Consider the following 23,725-nt stretch of genomic DNA (forward strand, 5'->3'; position numbering starts at 1 on the left):
GAAATAAGAAGTAGAAACTTCAGAAGGAAACTGGCAATATGGAAATGTTTCAAACTAAAACTAGTTATAATAGAATATTAGAATGATGAAACACAAAAAGGCATCACATGTTACTATTAGACATCAATCTTTACCCTCGAGATCTTTCTTTTGCATAATCTAAAATGTTGCTATGGTTACAAATATGCTGCCTTTATTTTGGCACCAAGAAAAATGCAAAATACACAGTATGTAGGTTGTAAAGTTAACGAGAGTTCTCTGAATGACTGAAAAGCACGAATTCATGATATTCCCCATATTTATTCATCATTTAAGAAGTTGTTGACAATTCTATTGATGTGAGACAATTTGCTATCCATTACCAGATGCAGGTTAAAACATTAAAAAGACATGATCTATGCAGTGGGTTTTATGAGCTCATTTATTGAGGTGTTGCCTTTCTTTTCAAGAACTATCCAGACAGTGTGCTGCTTCTTTCACTTCACCAGTTCCTGCCTAGAGTGGGTTAACAGGAAGGACATTTGGGGGTGACTGCTATGTTTTTCACTGACTGGCAGTGTAACCTTAGGCCAGGACACGCTCTGGACCTTAACTGACTGACCTCTGAAATGAGGCATTTGAACCAGCTGATTATTAAGTTCCTATCCAGCTCTAACAAAGTGTGTTCATTTCTGTATTATATCAGTATTAACGCACAATTTATTGTCGAAATTGTTTTCAATTACAAAAAAAAATGTTTTAAAAGGGAGGGATACCTATAGTTCCTTTCTACAGTATAAAATATTTTGATTTTATCACTGTCCTTCTAGCCTGACCCCAACCATCCAGCCTTCCTGTAATGAAATTGTTTCTGCATCTCTAGTCATTAATAATATATTTTTTTAAGATTATGACAGTTCAACCTGAGACCCTCAGCCTTTTTAATCTTTCCTACAGAGAAAACAATTCTTCAGTCTGGACAAAATTTTCAGTGGCTACTGCTATGTGAGACTGCTGCCAGTGATACACTGCGCTGACTGAGCAAGAGATCACTGGAAATTAAACCACTAGGGAAAGCATCCTTAGCATTTATCATTCAAAAATATCAGGAGCCATTTACCCTTATTTAATCAGAAATGGGGAGACAATCAAGATGTATGATCTTAGTTTCCTGGGAATAGTGGAGATGGCCATCTTTATTTCAGGGGGATTTACAACGAAAAGAAAGTATTTTCTGCTCTAAATTTCTTAGACTGTTTGCTTAAAATGTTTCTGCCAGTCTCGCCCAAGCAAAACAAATAAACAATCTTCGTAAAAATTTATTTTATTTTGTGGTGGATTTAAATTTTCTACCGATATAAATATCAAGTATAAAAAATAAAATTATCAACAGTTGGGAAGCTCAGTTTCGCTTCAATCTGTTTTTCTACTCTGTGAATGAAAGCTTACTCTTGCCTTTGTAGTAATTTAGTTGCTTTTGGTTTTAAATTTAATTAGGAGTAAAGTGGTTAGTTTATATTCTACTTTATTGCCTGTTCTCCCCCAAACCCTCCAGGAACTTCTGGGTTCAGGAGAGTTTTACAAAACACTGTAGGTGTGGGAACTAGATTTGCAATTGAGACTTCGTAATCTTCTCTAATTGCAGAAATGGCTCCCTTTGTTCCTGATGCATCTACTCATTACCATGACTTTCAGTTCTCAGGTCTATATGCATCTTACCTTTTTGGACTCAATCTCATGTCTCTTCAGATAATTTTAGTATCTCAACCACTTTGCAACTCTTCTGACATTTCAAAATTTTCAGCCTATCTCTCCATAGTATGTTGGCTTGTAGAGGATGTAGTGAGGCTATGTTCAGGCCCTATCTGGGAACTTTCTTCAGACACTGGGTTTTCACCATGTGAGTATCATGTTAGTTGCAAATTTTCTGTAAGTTTTCCGTTATCTTACACAGTATCCTGGACAACTCTTTTGCCCCTAGATTTTCCCCAAACTTACTGAAATATATGCTGCAGTTTCAGTCATCCAGCCTCACCTCCATACTGGGACTCTGCAGTGGGAGGGGCCCAGGGACTCAGTACCAGAAACCATCTCTAGCCTATGAACATCACTATTCTGTTTTCCTGCCCAGCTATAAAGTTCTTAGCACCTTTTTATGAGAAAACATCTCTTGAATTCTTTACCATATTTTAAGCTTTACGGGACTCAGAAATGAAACAAAAACAAACCATTTTTTCTCTCAAGTTATTTACTTATAATTGAAAACCATGGAATTCAAGATATTTGTTACTTCTACTAGATACTTTCCCAAGTCCTTTAAAGAGCCAGAATGTGATTATTGTTCTCAGTTTATCAGCTCTTCCTAAGTGAAGTGTATTTATTGATAGAAGATGAGGAGAGGGAAAAATGCACTGGAAAAACCACACAGTTGGATATCAAAACACTTTACTGCTATAGTTAAATTTACATATTCAATAAATGGTTGAAATAACATCTTTGCATTTTAATTTTTTAAATTCTCATAAAGAGCCTGGATTTTATGATTCTTACTTTCAGGAAGAGAAACCTAATTTATTATGTTGTGCCTAAAGGAAGAAAGAAAAATAATTAGGTCATAAATTAGGGAATGCCTATATTCTAATTATAGCAAATTTTATCACAGTGTTCATTTTTTTCTCAATTACTATTTTTATATTTTATATGCATTATTGGCACAATATATAAAGTAGGTAAAGTTTATTTTAGTTGTAGTAATGAAAAATGGGGAGGGAGAACCAATAGAGCTAGACAAGACAAATCAACAGGTAATCAGAGAACAAGAATTCAAATCCAAGTCTCTTGATTCCAAAGTCCGTGCATTTAAGAATTATTCTTTATGCTAAGAGAACGACTTAATCTCTTAATTTGCTCTCAATACAAACTTTCCATGAATCTTAGGAGCACAAATGACATTTTACAACTTTAAATTCTCCAGAACACTTAAAGTCCTAAGCACATAAGGAATACCAATATATTTGTGAGTGGTTCCAGTACGTAGGACTTTTAATTAAAAGTATCAACAACCATTTGTGATTAAAATAAACTATTCCATTAAAATAAATATGCTCACATCTACATAGATGAATCTCACCAAAAAAGAACTTTGAGCAAAAATACAGATAAAAAATTACATTATGATTCCACTTCAAAAAGTTCAAGACTGGCAAAACCAAACATACAATATTTAGGAATCCATACATAAGAAAAAGAAAATTATTGAGGGAAGGAAATGGTTAATTATAAATATTAAGAATATGTTCTAGAAAAAAGAAGAATGTGATTGGAGAGGGAGTAAATGGAGTTCTAAGGTTTTCTTAATGTTCCTTTTTTTCAGTTGGGTGATGGTTACAGTGGTATTATATTTATTTTCACTCTTTATGCCAAATATATATTGTATCTGTTCTTTTATATAAATGATACAGTTCACAGTATAAAGTATCATGGCCACTCAATTACATGTTTACTAGAAATACCTTTCAAGATTTCGCAGAGTGATCATCTCACTGGCGATGCTCTTTGGCTATATTTAAATTGGGGTTTCTCAACCTCGGTGCTATTGATGTTTTGAACGGGATGTTTTTCTGTTGTGGGAGGCTATCCTGTACATTGCGGTGTGGTTAGCAGCATCTTTACCCACTAGTTGTTAGTAGCATTCCCCTCCCCAAAATATCTTCAGATGTTGCCAAATAAGCCTTGGCTGCAGGAGTGAACTGGGGGCACAAAATTACTCCTGATTTAGAACCACTGCTTTAAAGTCTTGTATTTCCTGGTACAACTTGTATTTTCACCGATTTCAGTCTATTTGTGCTCTATTTTTTCACCCCTTTTATTCCATGGTAGTTATTTGTCAACCCAGGATGGGACATGCTGGGAATTTTTAGAAAACATTCCCTCCAGCCTTTTCCTGCACATTGTGCATTCACTCCAGATACACTGGAAAGTGTGGCATGCGGATCCATCATTATGGGTGTTCAGGTCATCCTTGCTAACCTGAGAGCTGTGAACAATAACAGTGATTGCATCTGTGGGTGACTGCAGTTTCACTTTTGACTTGTGGAGGTGAAGGGTCACTTCTAGAGACAAGCTTCACCGTACATGAGCAAGCTGCCAATATGGAAATGGAAGCCAAAAAATCTACACAGAACAGTGATAAGATCCAATTCCTTCTTAGAACAAGGAGATAAAAAGGCCAAAATAAATGTTCAGATGAAAGGTTTACTTTTCCAAATAAGATTCTTAAAAGAATCTTGCGAGTTGATTACATACCCTATATATTTTGAGAATTAATTAGGTAATGTGAGGGAAGGGAAAAAAAAAAAGCTGAGCTCAAAGAAAGATGCTATCAAAGTGACTTTTTTATTAACTCTGGTAATTTTGAAACATCTCTAACTGATAGATGTTTGCTGTTGAAACTTGTTCATTTTGCTTCCATAAGCTAGTTCTTTTAAGCCTTCAGTTTAATTGGCCATTACTTGCACTAGTAAAGCTATCAGTAGGAAGATATTTTGAAGTAATGTAATACTTAAATTTCAGTTGTGTTTCTTCTTCATATAAAGAGCCATGAATATTTACATTTATTTAAAAATTCTCCTTCTGTCCTGGCTGGTGGGGCTCAGTGGATTGCACGCCGGTCTGCAAACCAAAAGGGGTCATGGGTTTGGTTCCTGGTCAGGGCACACGCCTGGGTTGCAGGCCAGGTCCCCAGTAGGGGGTGCATGAGAGGCACCCACACATTGTAGTTTCTCTCCCTCTCTCCCTCCCTTCCCCTCTGGCTAAAAATAAATAAATGATAGAAAATAATTTTTAAAAACTTCTCCTTCTACCTCAGCATAAAAGCACATTGCCCCATATGTACTATGGACATAGCTTTTCTCCTCTTTGTAGTTTCTATTACAGCTCACCTTATATCTAAGGTCCCAATATTTGATATAGATATTCTATAATTATTCATTTTTTATTTTTAAAAAAATGTATTTCTACTGTCTATATACCTGTAAATTTGTGTACAGGCCTTTATTTGTTCATTCATTTAACTCCTTTAAACATTCAGGGAACCTCTATTAGGCACCTACTTTCTTGAAGGAATTATGGCATGTAACAGTAGAGAAATCACATTTTTTTGTGATTACTATTTTTCTCATTTTAAATAAATTATCAAGGTATAATTCACATACCATAAAATTCGTTCTTTCAATTCATACAATTCAGTGGTTTTTAGTGTATGGACAGAGTTGTGCAACCATATCCATAATCTAAGTTTAGAACATTTTCATCATATCTAAGAAACCACATATCCATTAACATTCATTACCCATTTCCCATCTCCCACCCCCAGCAACCGCTGATCTGCATTTTTGTCTCCATGGATTTATCTACTCAGGACATTTTGTAATAAGTGCAAATATATATCTGCTCTTCTGGACTGCTTTCATTTACCACAATGTTTTTAAAGTTCAGACATGTTATAGCATGCCTCAGTCTTTCAATTCACTTGTAGACTTGTAGACTGTACAATTCAATTGTAGAATGACATTCCATTGTATGAATGTGCCACATTTTGTTTATCCATTCACCCAATGTACATTTTGGTTGTTTCCACTTTTTGGTCCTTATGAATAATACTGCTATGAGTGTTCACATACAAGCTTTTATATGGGTATGTTTTCATTTCTTTGGCTATGTAAATTGGGTGGGATTGGTATGATAGCTATGTGTCTGATGATTTGAAGAATTGATAAACTATTTGCCAAAATGACTGCACCTTATTCCATTCCCACCAGCAACATTCAGATTGAGGATTTTTGTTTTGCTACATTCTCACCAACACTTGCTATTGTTATTTTGGTTATAGCCATGCTCTTGGGTGAGAAGTGTTATTTCAATATTATTTTCATTTGCATTTCCCTGGCCACAGATGTTAACAGCCCTTTCATGTTCTTATTGGCCATTTGTGTCCTTTTTTGAAAAATATTTAGAGCCTTTCCACTTTTTTTTAACAAATGGATGAGTTGTCTCTTTATTTTTGAGTTGTAACGATTCTTTATATATTCTGGATACAATCCTTTCTCAGATATGCAATTTGCAAATATTTCCTCCCATTCTGTGGGTTGTCTGTTCTCTTTCTGGATAGTAGTATTTGCAACTCACAGTGTTATAATTCTTTTTTTGTCATTTGTGCTTTTGGCATTATACCTAAGAAATCATAGCCTAACTTAAGGTCACATAGGTTTGCTGCTATGCTTTGTTCTAAGAGATTATAGTTTTAGCTCTTATATTTAGGTCTATGATCCATTTTGAGTTATATTTTGTATGTATATTTTGAGATAGGGTTCCAATTTCAGTCTTTTTCATGTGGAGATCTAGTTGTTCTAAAACCATTTATGAAAAAGACTATATCCCATTGAGGATTCTTGCCAAAAACAAAAGAGTTTATTTTGGACTCTTGAGTCTATTCCATTGGTCTGTATGTCCATCCTTATCCCAGTACTATACCACCATGATTATCGTACTTTTGTAGTAAGTTTGGAAATCAGGATATGTGAGTATTCCAATTTTGTTTTTTTCAAAAGTATTTTGACTCTTCTCGGTTATTTGCAGAGAAGTATTTTTTATCAGTCTTCATTATATTTCTTTTGGGAAAGTCTATGGTTAGAAAAAAATCTAGTGTTACAAAGTAGAATGTATTAGAAAGTGAAAGATTTCTCATTCAAAATGCTCAGACATGCCTGTTCACCGGAAACCACTAAGAAAAAGTATATCATCACATACATTAGAAATACATATATTATTTTATAAGTGTTGTAAAGTACAAAATTTTCTGTAGTTTGTTTTATGAGTTAACAATATAACCCAGGTCCCATGCCACATCATAATCATCACTCTATTTAAATGATTACATATAATCCCATTATAATGATGAATTGCACTTTAACCAGTTCCCTAATGATTGATATTTAGATTGATTGTTTTGTTGTTGCTATTACAATCATTGCTGTAATAAACATGATTTGTGCATGTATTTGTATATTTTTAAGATCTGTTCCTAGAAATTCAAATATATGGTTATTTTATCATTTGCTGAGATAGAGACAAATTAAATTCATACAGGTTTCAAAAATCTACCAGTTTTTCTATATATTTGTTTATTCTGTATATTATCAAATTTTGTTAATAATTGTACATTCCCAGCTAAAAAGAAATATTTCATAGTTTCCTGTATATAAATGTAATAGCTTATGAGACTGGGCCTTTTAAATATGTTTGTGTCATTTATAAATTTTTTTGTGTGTTAAATACCTATTTTTGTTCTCTGTCTGTATTTCTATTGCATTAATGGCATTACTGAATTGAAACTGTTCTTGTATATTATTGAAATGAACGCTGAGTCAGGTGTTTCTTTTACTCAGGAAAAATAATAATTACTAATTTTCTCCTCACAACAACACTGTCAGTAAATATCCTCATCCTATTAAAAATGAGGAAGCTGAGTGTTAGCCTGCATATGCTGCTATCACTGAGGAAATCTACTCAGAATCTAAGAATTCAGGGAAGGTCTGAACTCCATATTAAAATGTATGTCAATTTTTACTTTCACAAGCACTGTTATAATTTTTTAACTCCTGAATTGGTTTGCTATTGGACCTGTAGCAATAATGTTAAATATATATGATGAGAGTGTGTATTCTTATCTTGTTTCGAACCTCAAGGAGAAAGCACTTATTATTTCACCATTAAATATATTATCCATACAATGTTTTGTAGATATCCTGTATAATACTGAAGAAGTTTCCTTGTATTTCTACTCTTTTAATTGTTTATAACCTAATTGGGTGTTTCATTTTATCAAATAATTTTTCTGCACCTGTCAAAATAATCATATAATTTTTTCTTTTTACTGTATGGATGTAGTTAATTTATTTATTTAAATAATCTTTATTCTATTACAGTTGTCTCAGTTTTTCCCCCTTTGCCCTCATCCACCCATTTTACCCTTCCCCCCTCTCCCACAGTCAATTCCCACTCTGTTGTCCACATCCATGGATCAGTCATACATGTTCTTTGTCTAGTCCCTTCCCCGTCTTTCCACCATTGTCCTCCTTCCCCATCCCCTCTGGTCCCTTTCAGTTGGCTCCATCTTTCCATGCCTGTGGTTTATTTTGTTTGTTAGCTTATTTTGTTGAATAGAGTCCACTTATAGGTGAGATCATATGGTATTCATCTTTCACTGACTGGCTTATTTCACTTAGCATAATATTTTCCATTTCCATCCATGTTGTCACAAAAGGTTGGAGTTCCTTCTTTCTTTTTTTTAATGCAGATTGATTTTATTTATTTGTTTTTTAAATGTTACGATCCATTACAAAATATTAAAAAATTTAAATCCATTAAAAGTTCTCAGCGATCATGATACCTGCACCAAAATAATCAAGTATATCAATGAAATAAAATGAGCATTCTGGAAACAAACGTATACATCTGTCTAACAATGTAACATATGATTAAATTGATATTTCAAATCAATGGGGAAAACAAGGCTTATTCAACAAAGTGCACTATTACTTGAAATAAAACAAATATAGAGCCCTATTTCACACATTATACAACAAATATTCAGGTGAGTTAAAAATCAAAATTTAAAATCTAAGGAGTTTTAGGAGAAAATACAAAATAATATTTTTCTTACCCTGAGTAAAGTATTCAAACCCAGAAGCTATAAAGTAAAATATTAACAAAATGACTATATTAAACATTTAAGACTATAGTAATATTCATGTAAAAAAAAGTTAAAGGACAAGTAATAGATTAGAAAAGTATTTGCAACACATCTGTAAAAGGGTTAATAGTTTTGGGTTTTTTTAGGGAACAAATTCTACAAACATTTAATCAAAAAATGGATAAAGAATACCCAAAAGTCATTTAAAGCTTTTTAAAAATAATAGAATAGGCAAGAAATATACAAAAATAGGTTTAGTTTCAACAAATAATAAAGGAATAATTAAAATAACACATCATTGTCACAATCATATTAATAAGTATTAAAAATATTGGACATATCAAGTATTGGTGACTGTGAAAGGAACTGGGTATACATATACTCTTTTTCTTCATCTTAAAGCTGTCATTTTAGCAAAATTTGCAGTGTTGGTTTGGTGGAGGTATATTCTTTTAGCTTTCCTTTATCTGGGAAACTTCTTATATCGCCTTCCATTTTCATTGACAGCCTTGCTAGGTAGAACAGTCTTGGTTGCAGGCCTTTTTTTTCATGACTTAGAATATTTCTTACCATTCCCTTCTGGCTTGCAGTGTTTCTTTTGAGAAGTCCGCTGCTAGCCATATCTGGGCTCTCTTATACTTTACTACCTCTTTCTCCCTTGCTGCCTTTAGGATTCTCTGTCTTTGATATTTGCCATTTTAATGAGGATGTGTCTTGCAGTGGGCCTCATTGGGTTCCTCTTGAATGGGACCCTCTGCTTCCTGGACTTGTGTGACTTTTTCTCTCCAATTAGGGAAGTTTTCCAGCATTACTTTTTAAACAGGCTCTCTATCCCTTCCTCTTCTTCTTCTTCTTCTTGTATCCCTATTATGGATATTATTATGTTTCAGGTTGTCTTGCATTTCCCTAAATGCCTCTTCATTCTTTCTGAGTCTTTTTTCATTTTCTTGCTCTTTCTGGGAACTCTTTTCTACCTTATCCTTCAGTTCGCTGATTTGATCGTTGGCTTCATGTAGCCTGCTTTTGATTCCTTCTACTGTGTTCTTAAATTCAGAAATTGTATTTTTCATTTACTTTTGTCTCTTATTGATAGTTTCTATGTCCTTTTTCATGCTGATATAGTTTGCAGTAAGTTCCTCATAGTTTCCTTGTAGCTCTTTGTAATTCTTTCTCAGCTCCCTGAGCTCATTGAGCTTCCTTAGAACTGTGGTTTTGAACTCAATATCTGATAGTTTACTTGCCTCTACTTCATTTAGTTCTCTTTCTGGGGATTCTTCATTTCCCTTCAACTGGGGGGTGTTTCTTTGTCTTTCCATTATTTGTGAGACTCTTCTTTTTTGCTTCTGCTTCTTAAATTGATCTGTCTTGATTTCCTAACTTTATGGTGTGAACTTCTAAGGTAGGAGACCACTGTTTTTTCTTTCTGGCTCTGCCTCTGATGCTGTCAGATGCTGACTCTGTCTGACCTTAGGCAGTCTGTTTGAGACTTCCAGGAATCTACTGTTTGTGGTTGTCTCCTTCAGTTGTTAATCTAGTCACTCTGCACTCAGCAGGCTGGGGTAAACAGCTCAGGGTGGGGCGGAGTCCCTCCTGGGGCTGGAGTTGTTAGGTCCTCTGATGTTGCTGCCACTCAGGGGCGTGGTCTGCCTGAGCAAGATGGCGGCTGCCGTATGGAGGATGACTCAGCACCGAGACCCCTCTGGCTACTCTCTCCATTCTCGCCCCAAAGCCTCCTTCATAGTCTCTCCTCAGATGTCTCCAGCCCACTCTGTCCCCGCCTTTGCTGGAGCCCAAGGTAAGTGGCAGTTAGGTTGTGCTTAAGCTGATTCTTCCGTCTGTCCGAGGTTATAAGGCTCCCCTTTCACTATTGTTCAGTTGTTTGTTTCAAGTGATTTCTCCACAATTTAGTTGTAATTCCAGATTGGTCCTGGGAGGAGGTCAGTGTGACTTCTACTCACTTCTCCGCCATCTTGATTCTCCAGTCATGTTGATTGATATTCAAATATTAAACAAATTTTGGAGTTGAGGAATAAGAGCTTCTTGGTCATAATGTATTATCCATTTTAATTATATACATTGGACATTCATTAAGTAAATGTTTATCAAATTATGAAAAACTTATGTTACTTAATTCTGTACATACTCATGCTTACTTCTAATAAGCAAGTTGATTCTTATGCTCACTTTTAGATTTAAAGTGAATAAAATCAAAACTGACAAATGTTTCTTGAGTACACAAGGCACCATGAGATTGCATACTTTAGATTGATTTAATGCCAAATTTTAGGACCTGCCTATAAATTACATTATTAATTGAACAGATTGTCTGACAGATAAAAATGTAAAAAAAAAAAATAGTAATATGTGTCAGATAATAATATACAAAAGTAGAAATATTCTGTTATAAATTCACATAAAGTCATATTTCAAATGATTTGAAAGAGTGGTCACAAACGTATTAATTAGGAAAATTCATATAAATGTGATTTTTTTTACATCAGAACTCTAAATAATTTATACAGTGCTTGTCACATGGGAGGTAAGGGATTGTTTCAGATATTAAACAAAGTGAAAACTGCATGATGACTTATGAATTCTGGTATTTAAAAGTTGCTCAGTGTTCTAGATTAGAAGTCAGTTTAATTTAAGCTGCTAGGATGTGAGATATTTTTGAAAATATAGATTTGTTTCATTTTGTTTTGTTTTGGCTCTTTCAACATCTAGTAGTGTGTCCAGAAGATTTTTCAAGAAATGTTAAAAGAGAGACAGAATTAAAAAAAAAAAAAACAGATAAAGGAGCTCAGGGTTAATAATTGGGGAAATCAGGAAAGGGCAATGATGAGAGTTTTATTCTAGATTAATTATTAAAGTATGTGTACATATAATACATGCTGGGTTTTTGGGGGGTCTTTTTGTTTGGTTGTGTTTTTTTTTTTTTTGCTATGTAGTGTTAAAGGGCAATTTTGATATGACTTTACAATTGCACTGAATGAAAATAAAAAAGCAGATTATGCTACTGGCTTCTGAATTTGGGAAACTGACATATGATGATAACAGAGAAACAGGTAATTGATGCACAGTGAGTGGAAGATTACTAGAGGTGATATTTCTAAGTGTACAAAGAAATCAGCATAAATGAAAAGATAAAATGGCATGAACTCATTTCATATTCCACTGTGTGCCTTTGGTTTTAATTGTACCTTAAGGCCCTTTGAACAAGTCCCCAGTAATAATGAGCAACCCAGAAATACAAATATTTGGAGGATAAGAAAGGGAAAAAGAGATACTAGGCACCATTTTTCCCTAACTTCACATAAAATCTGATGAATAAGTGGAGTGAAGAGGGGTTGAGTTGCTTTTGAATAGGTGTAGAAGTCTGTTTTTGACAAGCACAATATGAGCTAAGGGTGATTTCTATTTGGGAGCAATGTGTGATTTTAGAATTTTTAAGGGACTAGGATAGGGACCAGGAAAAAAGAAGTAGATCTCTGGATGCTGATAGATGAATAAGGTATAAGGGAGAGCAATAAAGGCAAAGGACTTCATATTTCTTTCTAATGTAACCAGCTTCTTCCAGAGCAGAGGAGGTAGGTTTTAGGGTTGGTACCCACAATCCATTATATGCATACATTTTAATTGAATACCTTCTCTGTGCTAGGAACTGTTCTAGATATCAGGATCTCAACAGCGAGGGAGACACACAAGGTCTCTCAGTCTATAGAGAGAAGAGAGAAAACAAAACCACTCAACCCAATACATGAACAAGATAGTTTCTCAGAGTGAAAAATGCCATGAACAAAATTAATAGGGTGATGCCATAGAGTCTGACAGTTAAGGACTACTTTAGTTTGGATACTCAAGGGAGTCTTTTCTGAAGATGTGACCTTTATGATAAAACATGAGTACTCCGACATATAGTCATCTGGGGAGAAAGATGCCAGGCAAAATAAATTAAATACATAAATAAAAGCAAGTTCAAGAGCACTAAGACATTTCTTAGCTGCCAAAAGAAATCCAGTATATCTAGCAAAGCAGGGAGTCTGGGAATCAGCATGGCATGAGTTTGCAAGGTACAGTCACATCCAGTAAGGCACTGCAGACCAATGGAAAGGGTTGGAATTCTCCCTTTAACCAAAGAGAAAATTATTGGAATGCTCTAAGCAAGAAAATGGAAAAAATTCAATTTACATTTTTAAAGATCATCAGACAACCTTGTAGAGAATGCAGGAGTGGAGTTAAGCAACACAAGTAATCATAGTAGTGCATGAGAGAAATAATAATACACTAACCAAAGCAGTCATAGAAAACATGCAGATATCTCTTGGACACATGTTAGAGGAACAGCAACCAGGCATTGAATTGTCTAGGCTGTAGGGTGGGAGGTATATGCAATAAGAAAAAATATATAAAATTAAATAAATATAAAACAATTATATATTTTATATAATATATGTATATAAACATATTTATATAAATATAAATTATATTGCATGTTTATATAAATATACATATTTATATATTTATTTATATTTATAAATATAAATAAAATTATAACTTTATATAAATATATTTATTTATATTTATATAACTATAGATATTTTAATTTAGATGTATATAAATTATTTATTTATATGTAATATGAATTATATTGCATATTTATATAAATATAAATTATATAAAATACCTTAATATATATTTTTTCAGGAATGTATATATCCCTGAGTGCAGTATGTCTCTTCCTTCACTAATCACAGTATATGTATGCTTTTATTTACTGTATATTGAGTTTTATTATATGTTACAAGTGTTTTACAACTTATTTGAGAAAGTTAACCAACTAGTTTTACTTTGCTTCTTCATTTTTGGATGTGTTTGTAGTAAAATTTTTGTCTGACATTGTTCATAAACAAAAGCAGTAACCCTGTAAGAAGTAAAATTTGTTTATTTTTGAAAGATTGTTGAACTTGTTTTTACTTTGAATAGAGAGCCAGTGTTAAGATTAAAAACTACGTTCTCTCATAACTGACGTCTCTGTGAAGGAGTAAGTATCACTACATAATTGGATGAGTTTATTAAATATTGTCCCTTTAGTGTTGTTTTTACTCCATTCTTGATTGTATATATATGCTTTTCACTCTTTCCCCATTAGTGACTCTAACACTCAGCCTCTTGAGTTATTTTTTTTTTATTTTTAACAATCTAGCTAAGAAGATTGTAGTTCTCTCAGATTGTTTATGTTGAACTCAATAATGTTAATGTAAATTAAACTAATGGGGGTGTGGGACATTGTTTCATTGCTTTTTCAACTGTGATTTCCTTCTGGTAGTTATTTTCTTATGTTAATGCATACAACCTGCTTACCATTTTAAGGAGAGATACGCACTAAGAACAAATTTAATTAGAGATGAAAGTGATCCATTTGTGTCCACATTTACTCAGCCTGCCTACATTTATAGTTTTCTGCAAAAGCTTGCATATCAGAAGTCCTATACATAATCCAATATGAAAAATCTACATAGCTATTTTTTTTTTTACCTGTGTTAGTTTGACTGGGATTCCATAACAATATACCACAGGCTTGGTAGGTTAAACCACAGACATTTAATTCATATTTTCTAACAGTTCTGTAGGCTAGAACTTCAAGATCGAGGGGCAATCAGGGTTGCTTTCCTCTGGGGCTTCTCTCCTTGGCATGCAGATACCTACTGTTTTGCTGCCTTTTCACCTAGTCTTTCCTTTGTGCACAGCCATCTCTGGTGTCTCTCTGTGTGTCCCAGTCTCTTTTTTGTAAAGACACCGGTCAGATTGGATCAGGTTCCTCCATAACATCCTTGTTTTAATTCAATCATCTCTTTAATTGCCCTATCACCAAATAGAATCATATTCTGAGTTATGGTTGTTAGAGCTTTAATATGTTTTACTGTGTGAGGAGTACAACTATTCTCTATAACCCTACTAGAAGCTGGAATGAAACAAGTTAAAATTGTGAGTGTGCAAGAAAATTCTGTTAAAGCAAAATAGATGGCCCAATCCTAGAAGGTGATATTTTTATCCACAGAATTAAAATCTCAAAATTTCTGTGATGAAGAGGATGAAGTTAAGCATTCAGATTTAAATTATCACATTCACTATTTTATTCTTTCCTCATCCAGACATGCAGGGCACCTTGAGATTTAACCCTAAGATTGGCCCATTTGATATTTAAATCCTTTTGACTAATGAAGATTGTACACTATCCAGTTGGACATAACAAAACTTAATTTAATTCTGCATTTTATTCCAGAACCCCTTCCTACTTGCCAAATTTTCATAGAAATAACCAATCAAATAAAACTTCAATAGCTATTATAGTAAGTACCCAATACTTTGGCCTGTTTTTGAAAGAAGTATGTGTTTTGAGGGTCAGAGAGACCTGAGTTTATATTCCAGCTGTACTTGATCTTTGGTGTCAGTGTGCTCATTTGTGAAGTAGGATTATTAGTATGTTTCTCATTGCATTTTGGTGGGATGAGCTGTGATTACATAGATATGAATCCTGACATACCAGTGTATGTTCCATATATTCTAAAACAATTAGAGTTCAAGGTTATGGTAGACTGCTATAGTTTACGCAATCACTCACTTCTAATCCAGTTTCCACTGCAGACATTTCCATATCTCTTTGTCCTTTAAACTTACAGTAATATGAGAAGGACATCACGCCTTTCCTAGAAGATATAACAGGGTGCAGTGCAACAGAGGCCTTCAGAATTTCATGTTTTAAATTCGTGCTAATTCCACTGTTTACAAACTAACTGGTGGATTAACACCCTTATGTATTAATCATTTATAGCCCTACCCAAAGGAAAATTTTCTTGACTATATCAGGGCATGGTGAAACCACTCAGGGACACTTAAACCCAAATCAACTAGTATTTATAGTAGCAGCTTCTATTGTCCATTGCTTTTGTCCGTTTCCAGCAATGCCTGCCCTCAGAGAGTTGCACATAATTGGCAAAGAAAAAGGATGGAAGAAACTGAATCATATCCAATTGGAATAGTGAATTAACCTGTTGGTCTCAGAAAAGTGGACTCATCCAAATTGAGGAATTAAGAAAAATAGGCTTTGAAGTGACCTCAGAAACCCAAGAACAAGAGCTAGTTTTACCTGTCAAATTTTAGTTATTTAGATATGGCCAGTACCAAATTAAGCCTGTGGAAGAACAATATAATAGAGCTGACCAGAACTGAAGCTACAAATGCTAACGAAACCAAGGCCTTGGCAATCAGAAGAGAGTGTTCAGTGATCCACAGCCACCTGACTTTTGCCCTCTCCTTTGTTCTCTCTTACTACTGCTTTTTGAAGCCACCATGGGAGTGAGGAACTTGGCAAGGATGCTTATTCTGACTAAGCAATGAAGCTCATTTGGCAGAGGAAGGGGGTAGGCCATAAACTCTAGCTTGCATATCCCATGAGTACCATCAGGAAAAGAGTCTTCCTTCAATATAATATACCTAGTGGGAAATCTATTCAGTTGGGTGAGGTGATCTGTAGCAAAAAGGGGACAGAACTGTAAGGTAGGAAAAATAGCCCCTCACTTTATCTACACAGCAGTCTCTTCTATTTCACATTAAGTGCTAACAGCAGCAATCTATTCTCAATGACACTCTCACGTTCAAGCCAAGACCCAATCACTCCCAAGTGCACTTGAGTATTGCAAGCTATCAAGAGGGTACAAGAGTAATTCCACCAGTAAAACATATTCAGATTTTCTTTTGGAATAGCTATATTTGGGAACAACTCTATTTCCCACATTAAATATATGCATCATTCTATGTTACATACTGTATATATATGCATATATATTAAATTTTAACTCCAAATACATGTCTGATTTATGTACAAGTTAAATGTTCATTTAAAACCAATGCTTTTCCATACCACTCAGTTACTAGAACGACTACATTTGATTAGTTAAAACAAAATATTAGCAATTTTATTACATCTGTCCTAAACTTTAGGAGAAGGGTGACATATATAAATATGTGTATGTAAGTATTATGAATGTTTTTATAAAATTATTGGAATATCCTAAGTCCCAAATTTATAATCAGATTTCAGTGAAGTTTTAGTTTTCTGTATAAGGTTTTTTTGCTTTTCTATAGGAGTTTCTCAAGAACTGTTAGAAATAATTTGTTTTTTTATTGATTTATTTATATTTTTGCACTTCAAGATCCAATTATTCCATGAGAAAAGTCACTCAGTAAGGACTTTCTTATATATATAATTTCTTGATATTGGTCATTAATTAAACTATTTTTATTTGCAGTTCTAACTTACACTAAATGGTATTGTCTTTGAAAAGACTATTGAATGTTGGCCCTATTAAGTACAAATTATCACATTAATAAAAATAAATCCAAAATAAATCTCACTTTATCTTTTAAACTTTCTGTAATGCCTTTTACCAATGTATCCATGCCATTGGAAATAGCAATGACAATAAGATTTTCCCTTTGTAAATTAGAATCTAAAGTTTATAATAATTGAAATGTTAAATGCAAGTATGCACAGGACATGTTATTTGGGAACATCAAATATCAAAACTTTTCTCTGTATTTTATATTTGAAAATTCTTTGAAGTTTAACAGGAACTCCAAATTTGTTGAGATGGCCTTAGAAAATAAAAATTAAATTATATTTTAATTTATTTTTTATGGAAGGTCAGAGATATCTGACATTAAATCCTAGTTGTATATTTACTTGATTTCAATCAGGTAAGATAATTTTTTAAGTATCAGTGTCCTTAGTAAACTAGTGACATTAGGATATACCTCCTAGGGTTTATGTGGGGGGTAGTTGGGGTCACATATATGTAAGTACTGACACACATAGTAAACGTTCCATAGGAATAAGGACAGTTGGAATGGAATGATGGAGAACTACTCTTTTATATCTGATTTATCATCCACTTATCTAATTTTCTCCGGATCTTTTTGTGACATCAGGTAAGATTAAACTTAAAATGATTTTTGTTACTTTTATCCCTTTGAAGAGAAAAATTGGTACAGAGGTAGTACAATACAGAGAAACTAACTTATGCATGTCTATAACAGAGGAAGGATGCCAACTTCAAATAACATCTCACTTTTCCACAATGCTCAGCCATTCTTGTTCCAGAATGTTTACAATATTTGGAAATATAGGCTGCATTTCAAAGGATGGTAGGCCATGAATGTTGATCACAAACCCAAAATTAAGAGAAGGAATCCTAGTGAAAGAAACCATAGCAAATGAAAGTCGAACACTGAGGGCCACTGTGATTGGCCAAAATATAACCCTGGTTGTAGCATTTACGGATGTTAGTAATGCAGTGCTCTTTAAGAATTCCTTGTGTTTAAGCAGTTTATAGGGTAATACCTTCTCAGATGTAATAAAGTCCTTTTAGGTAAAGTTCTTAATGCATATGTATGTACTATTTAAATAGTATAATTCTTAATCTAGTAGAAATAAATTTTGCTATCCAAGTTCTGTGTTGCAGTTGCACACTGTCTATTTTGCATCATCCTGGTTTTTTGATTCTACCCTTGTTTCACGGTTGTTTTCTAAAATGTTGATCATATATATATATATATATATATATATCAGGCAAAGTAGGCTGCCTTTGATCTTTGCACTGTTAATATTGATGATGCATCAACACTAGTTGATCCTACAAAATCAGATATGCATTGCTACAAAATACTCATCTACTAATCTGTGAATTAAAATAAGTTCAAAATTTGACTACTAAATATATTTATTAAAAAACAAGCAAGTGATTTTTCCCCCTGATTAAAGAAAAATGCTGTAGTTAGGAACAAAACAAGTATAAGAGTTCCTTGTAAACAAGTTTGAAGTATAGGAACAGTGCCACTTAATATTTGTTAGTGAATCTAAAATGTGTCCATAAGGAATGTATTATACAATTAAGGTTGGTTTTGAAAAAGGCCAGCAGGAATGTCATTGTCATTATTTACTAAATTTTTATTGCACATATATAAAAATGCAAGAATTTTAACAACTATAATCTTAATATGGTATCCTCCAAATTTTTCCATATGATTGCTTCTAAATAGCAAAATATTCTCACTTAAGACTTTTTCAATTATCAGATGTTTCATTGGTTTTCAAAAGTTTTTCATAGCCACATTCTCACTAAATCTCAAAAAGTGTTCTAAATCTCATGTGTTCTATAATTTTACTATTATATTTAGTAAATCCTCTTTGAGAAACCATTATAGTGAAGAAAGTTAGTGATGTTAAAAGTAATTTAAAGAGGAGAAACAAAGATGAGTAAAGGAGGGAAAAATAGTATCTTTGAATAAAGATCAAAGGGAAATAGGGTCATTTACTTTAGAAAGAGGTAAAAATGATCTTCAGTGATAGGACAGCTTTAATATTGAAGAAAAATGACAGTTAGTCTCCATTTGTACAAATGGTAGATAAACTGGAAATTGAATGAAGACAAATGGAATGAGCAGACTATTAACAACCTTGAAGTTATTTACAATAAACTGAAATCCTTAGTCCTACTTCCTTGACTCAGTCATCATGGAGAGGTATTTGGGTTTCTTTTATATTTCTATCAGTCTATACAAAATAGTGTATGTAACAAGTGTTGCAAAACGTGTAGGAGTTTTGTGAATACTCCTCAACAGAGATGAAATTGTAGACAAGATTTTAACTGATATTTTTGTGCACTTGTTTCAGTGCTTCAAGTGAACTTTTCAAGTAAACTCACATCAAGCGAATGGAAATTAGGAACCCTGGAGTAAAATGACATGTACCATGGTTCCTAGACTGTGTGTTAAGGAACCAAGGACAGCAAAGGACACTCACAGGGCATCATGATATTATTTTTAAAATTTCAAGGCAAACAGTAATGCTTGACATCTCTTAGATACCAGTCTACCACCTCCACGTAGTTTACAGATGTAACATTACAACACAATAATTTTTGATGATGTCATAATTTTGAGAAGTTGTGTTTTCTATAATTTCTGTGATGAACTGCAAGGAACATAGGAAGTCTATGTGGAATACAGTGTCAGGGTGATGGTGTCTAAAAGTTGCTTAGCTCCCAACAGGCACACATATGCTATTAATGAGTAACTGTGATTATTCAAAATCAAAGTAAACCTTATTTTTAGTTTTTTAAATGGCTACTAAGTGTTAGACCATAATTATTTGTAATGTTAAGTTATTTGGACTTAACTATTTATTAAACTATACTGTTAGATTTGTTTTATTTAAGGGGTGCTCTGAAAAATTATAAATAACAAGGATCCCTGTGAAACTAGAAAACTGAGAATATCTATTATGTCTTAAATTGTTTTGTTTTAGAGCAACAGTGTCCATCATGTTTCAGAAGGTGCTCTTTCTAGTCTACTGTGTGGAGATTTGGAGATGCTTTTTATTAATTATCATTAATCTTCCAAAAGCTAAATTCATTAATAAGGACAAGAATTTAAGGCCAAGAATCTCATAAGTGAAAAGAGAAGACTTTAGTGATAGCATGTGTCCTTTGTCCATGATTTATGTCTTTGTTTTGTTAGCAAATAGCAAAAAGCATTATCAGGAACTTATAGAAAAATTTAAACATTTTGGAATAAAAAAATAGTATTTTAGATGTATTGAGAAGCTTTCTTGAATAATATTTCTTTCAGATTAGAAATGGAACAAATGCCCCTTGAGGAAAAATTAGAACTTCCAATTATGGGCTTAATAAAATTTTGCTAATATGCAGAAATATTCAACTCTGAATTAAAAGCCCTAGTATGAGAAAATATGAAAAGATGTAATTCTGACATTTATTCAATTTTTTCTGTTGTTACATATTCCCAGTATGCTGGATGTTTGAAAATGCTGTGTTAGTAAACTATAGCCTCCAACTCTGGAATTCAGTTCGTGTGTTTGATTTCAATGATGCATAACAGATTCATTTACTTTTATTTAATTAGTTGGCCTTTTTAATTTGTGTCGTGAAACATTGCAGTGTCAGGTTTATCAAAGTATATGTGACCATCAGGATGTACTCCCAACCATTTTCTTCTCTTCTGAGAATCCCAGTCCCACATGGTGCTCCCAGAAAAGTCAAGCACTTATTCTGCCTCAGTGCCAAATTTCTTGTCATGACATTTGAATTAAAGGTGAAGAGTTTGAGGCAAAATTTAATTAGTATCTGTCCTGACTTATAACATTTTTGAAAATTGAACATTTTTGAAAATTGAACATTTTATATTTTCAATAGTAATGCATAAGATCATATTACATCATTGTCAGTTTGAGTTATTATGGCCATGTGTGCTGGCCATAACTCTGTAAGTCCTGCTCTGGTAACCGGGGGGACTAATGACTGAAGTAGGTCACGTGCAGCTGACCATAAAGATGCTGTCAGAGTAATCATAATTTAAATTTCTCAAAATGGTTTGGCATTTGTGACAGCATTATTTTAACTCTCATTTATTGTAGCTTAAATTATGTTTCAGAATTATATGACTATGTTGGAAGAATACTGTTGTATATACTGAACTTTAAAGAGAACTTTTTTGGCTATACATGAAATATTAAAAACTGTTCAAATTACCTAGGAGTTACAGATAATTTCCCCGGTGTAAGAAAATAAATGATAAATAATGTATTGGATTGGCCAAAAAGTTTGTTTGTTTTCTGTAAGATAGCTCTGGTAGCGCTTAGCTGTCTTTAACTTCATTGGAAACAATTTTGTTAGATTGTATTGTGATAGCTGTCTTATCAGCATGCATTAAATAAAAACTAATCAAAATTGGTGAATTCTTATATAGCCATTTTAATACTGAAGATGGAAGAAAATACACAGCATTTTTGGAGTATTATGCTTTATTTTTTCAGAAAGGTAAAATGACAACTGAAATGCAAAAAAAAAAAAAACCCCAAAAACCCAAAAATCCAACTTAAGCAATGTGTGGAAAGGGTGCTATGACGGATCAAAAGTATCAAAAGTGATGTGCAAAGATTCTTGCTGGAAATTTCTTGTTGGATGATGCTCCACGATGAGGCAGACTAGTTGAAGTTGATAGCGATCAAATATAGTCTCTAATTGAGAACAATCAATGTTCTACCATGAGGGAGATAGCCACCATACTTAAAATATCCAAATCAATGAAGTTATTGGTGAAAATGAAAAATGTGTCTTTTATTTTACAGAAAAAACCATAGCGACTTTTTGGCCAAATCAATATATAACAAGAATTAAAGTCTGTTATATTTATTTTTATTGTCTCTTTTAAAAAAAAATTTTGGCTGTTAACTAGGAATTACATATCTCTCATAAACCATTCTTTGATAAATAAGAAGTTGTTGACCTATTAGTTATGTGTATTTAGGTATTATGAAATTAACCCTGATATCAAACTTTGTCTTGGAAGGAGAATCAAGCTGAATAATTATAATGAGTAGTAACAACTCCTTGTAAGTTTTATCAAGTATATTCAAAATAATTTTCTTAGTATCTATGGGAGTGCAAAAAAGAAAAAAAGCTTTCCTCTCCCCTTCTAAGTTCTTCTGGCTGGGCTAATAACCCAGTTAAAATGGGACAGATTAACAGGAGAAAATGTGTACAATTTATTATGGTGCACATGATGGATTGCCGTAAGGATGAGATTCTAGTAGGCACTGGGCAGTTAAGGTTTATATCTCATTCTGGAGCTAAGGAAAAGGGGGTGGAGGGGTTGTGGTTTGGGACTCCAAAGGGCAGGAGGGCAATTGACATGACCGTGGAAAAGCAGATGCTTGGTAAGCAAATGTGTGCTGGGTCATCTTTAACAGTGGGGCACAGAGAGGACTTCTATTAAATGATAGTTACCTGTGACGGTCTCTCCCTTTTTGGAGCAGATCCTCTACCTAATTTTTTTAGGCAATTAGGGGGAAGGTCAAAGGTTTTTCCTGTGTCTTTTTTACCTTAGTAGCCATCTTAAAATCCAAATCCCAAAAGGGATATGGAGTGTCAGGTTCTGTTTTCTTTCATAGGCATGTCTTTTAAGGTTTGGAGCAAGGACTGACTTCATAGAAGAATGGGAACTCAACCAAATTTCTGAGTTCAGGCTTCTCCCTTTCCTCTTGCAGAATCTTCCTTTCTGTAAAGTCCCACCAGGTTTCCTGGCTTATTTAATTCACATCTCAGCCCAAATATGATCTTAACTTGTCTTTTTGTCTAGTGGTTTCTACTTGCCTCTTTACCCTCCATCATCCTATACTTATTTTTCCTCATAACACCATTTGAAAGTATTTAAATGTTTCTTTGTTTCTTTTTCTACTGTGTGGTTATCCTTAATCTCCCAGAGGACAGGAACTTTGTCTTGTTCCGCACACCTGGAATAGGGCCTGGCACATGGGAGGTAGTCTAGAAATATTTGTTGAATGAATAATTAAAAAAAGATGCTCTGTCATTAGCTATTTTTTGTCTTGAAGGCTAATTCTATTGTCAGAAATCCACTGAGATTTTTTCCCCTGGATTCTGCTGTTCAGCATATCATTATGATTTTAAAATTTTATACCTAGAGATTTTCATCTCTTTGATCATTAGTAGTTTGAAGTAAAATGGCAACATTTGACATAAGAATAAAATACACAGGTTTGGGCCAAAGTAGGTTTACAGTTGTAAGTATGCAAAATACATTTTTTCTTGCATTGTTATTTATTAATTATTGTATTACTTTTCATACAAACAGCTGTAAACCTACTATCCCCCACCCTATATGTTAGAAAGTTTATTTCTATAGTTTATTGATGTACTTTCTAGAATAATTTTTTCCTAATATGATGGATTTTTTTAGGCATTTAGACAAATAAGATATTTTCCATAGTAGTAATATAAATAAAACAATGTTATTTTTTCCTAAGATAGGACCAATTTGGTAGAGAAATTGAACCATCTTTTTTATTATAGAACACAGAATTTAATATTGATTTAATATTTTAGCTTTATAATGCTT

At 33.4% G+C, this 23,725-nt stretch overlaps 1 protein-coding gene across 1 annotated transcript in view; it reads left to right on the forward strand.

Annotated features, from left to right (window-relative positions):
* NKAIN2 (sodium/potassium transporting ATPase interacting 2) overlaps positions 1–23,725 on the forward strand; it is an 878,428-nt gene that overhangs the window by 301,438 nt on the left and 553,265 nt on the right. The gene's annotated exons all lie outside the window — the stretch shown is intronic.

Source organism: Pteronotus mesoamericanus, unplaced genomic scaffold (genome assembly GCF_021234165.1).
Source record: "Pteronotus mesoamericanus isolate MK-2021 breed Mesoamerican mustached bat unplaced genomic scaffold, CSHL_Meso_final contig_20, whole genome shotgun sequence".
In the NCBI taxonomy this organism is placed as follows: Eukaryota; Metazoa; Chordata; class Mammalia; order Chiroptera; family Mormoopidae; genus Pteronotus; species Pteronotus mesoamericanus.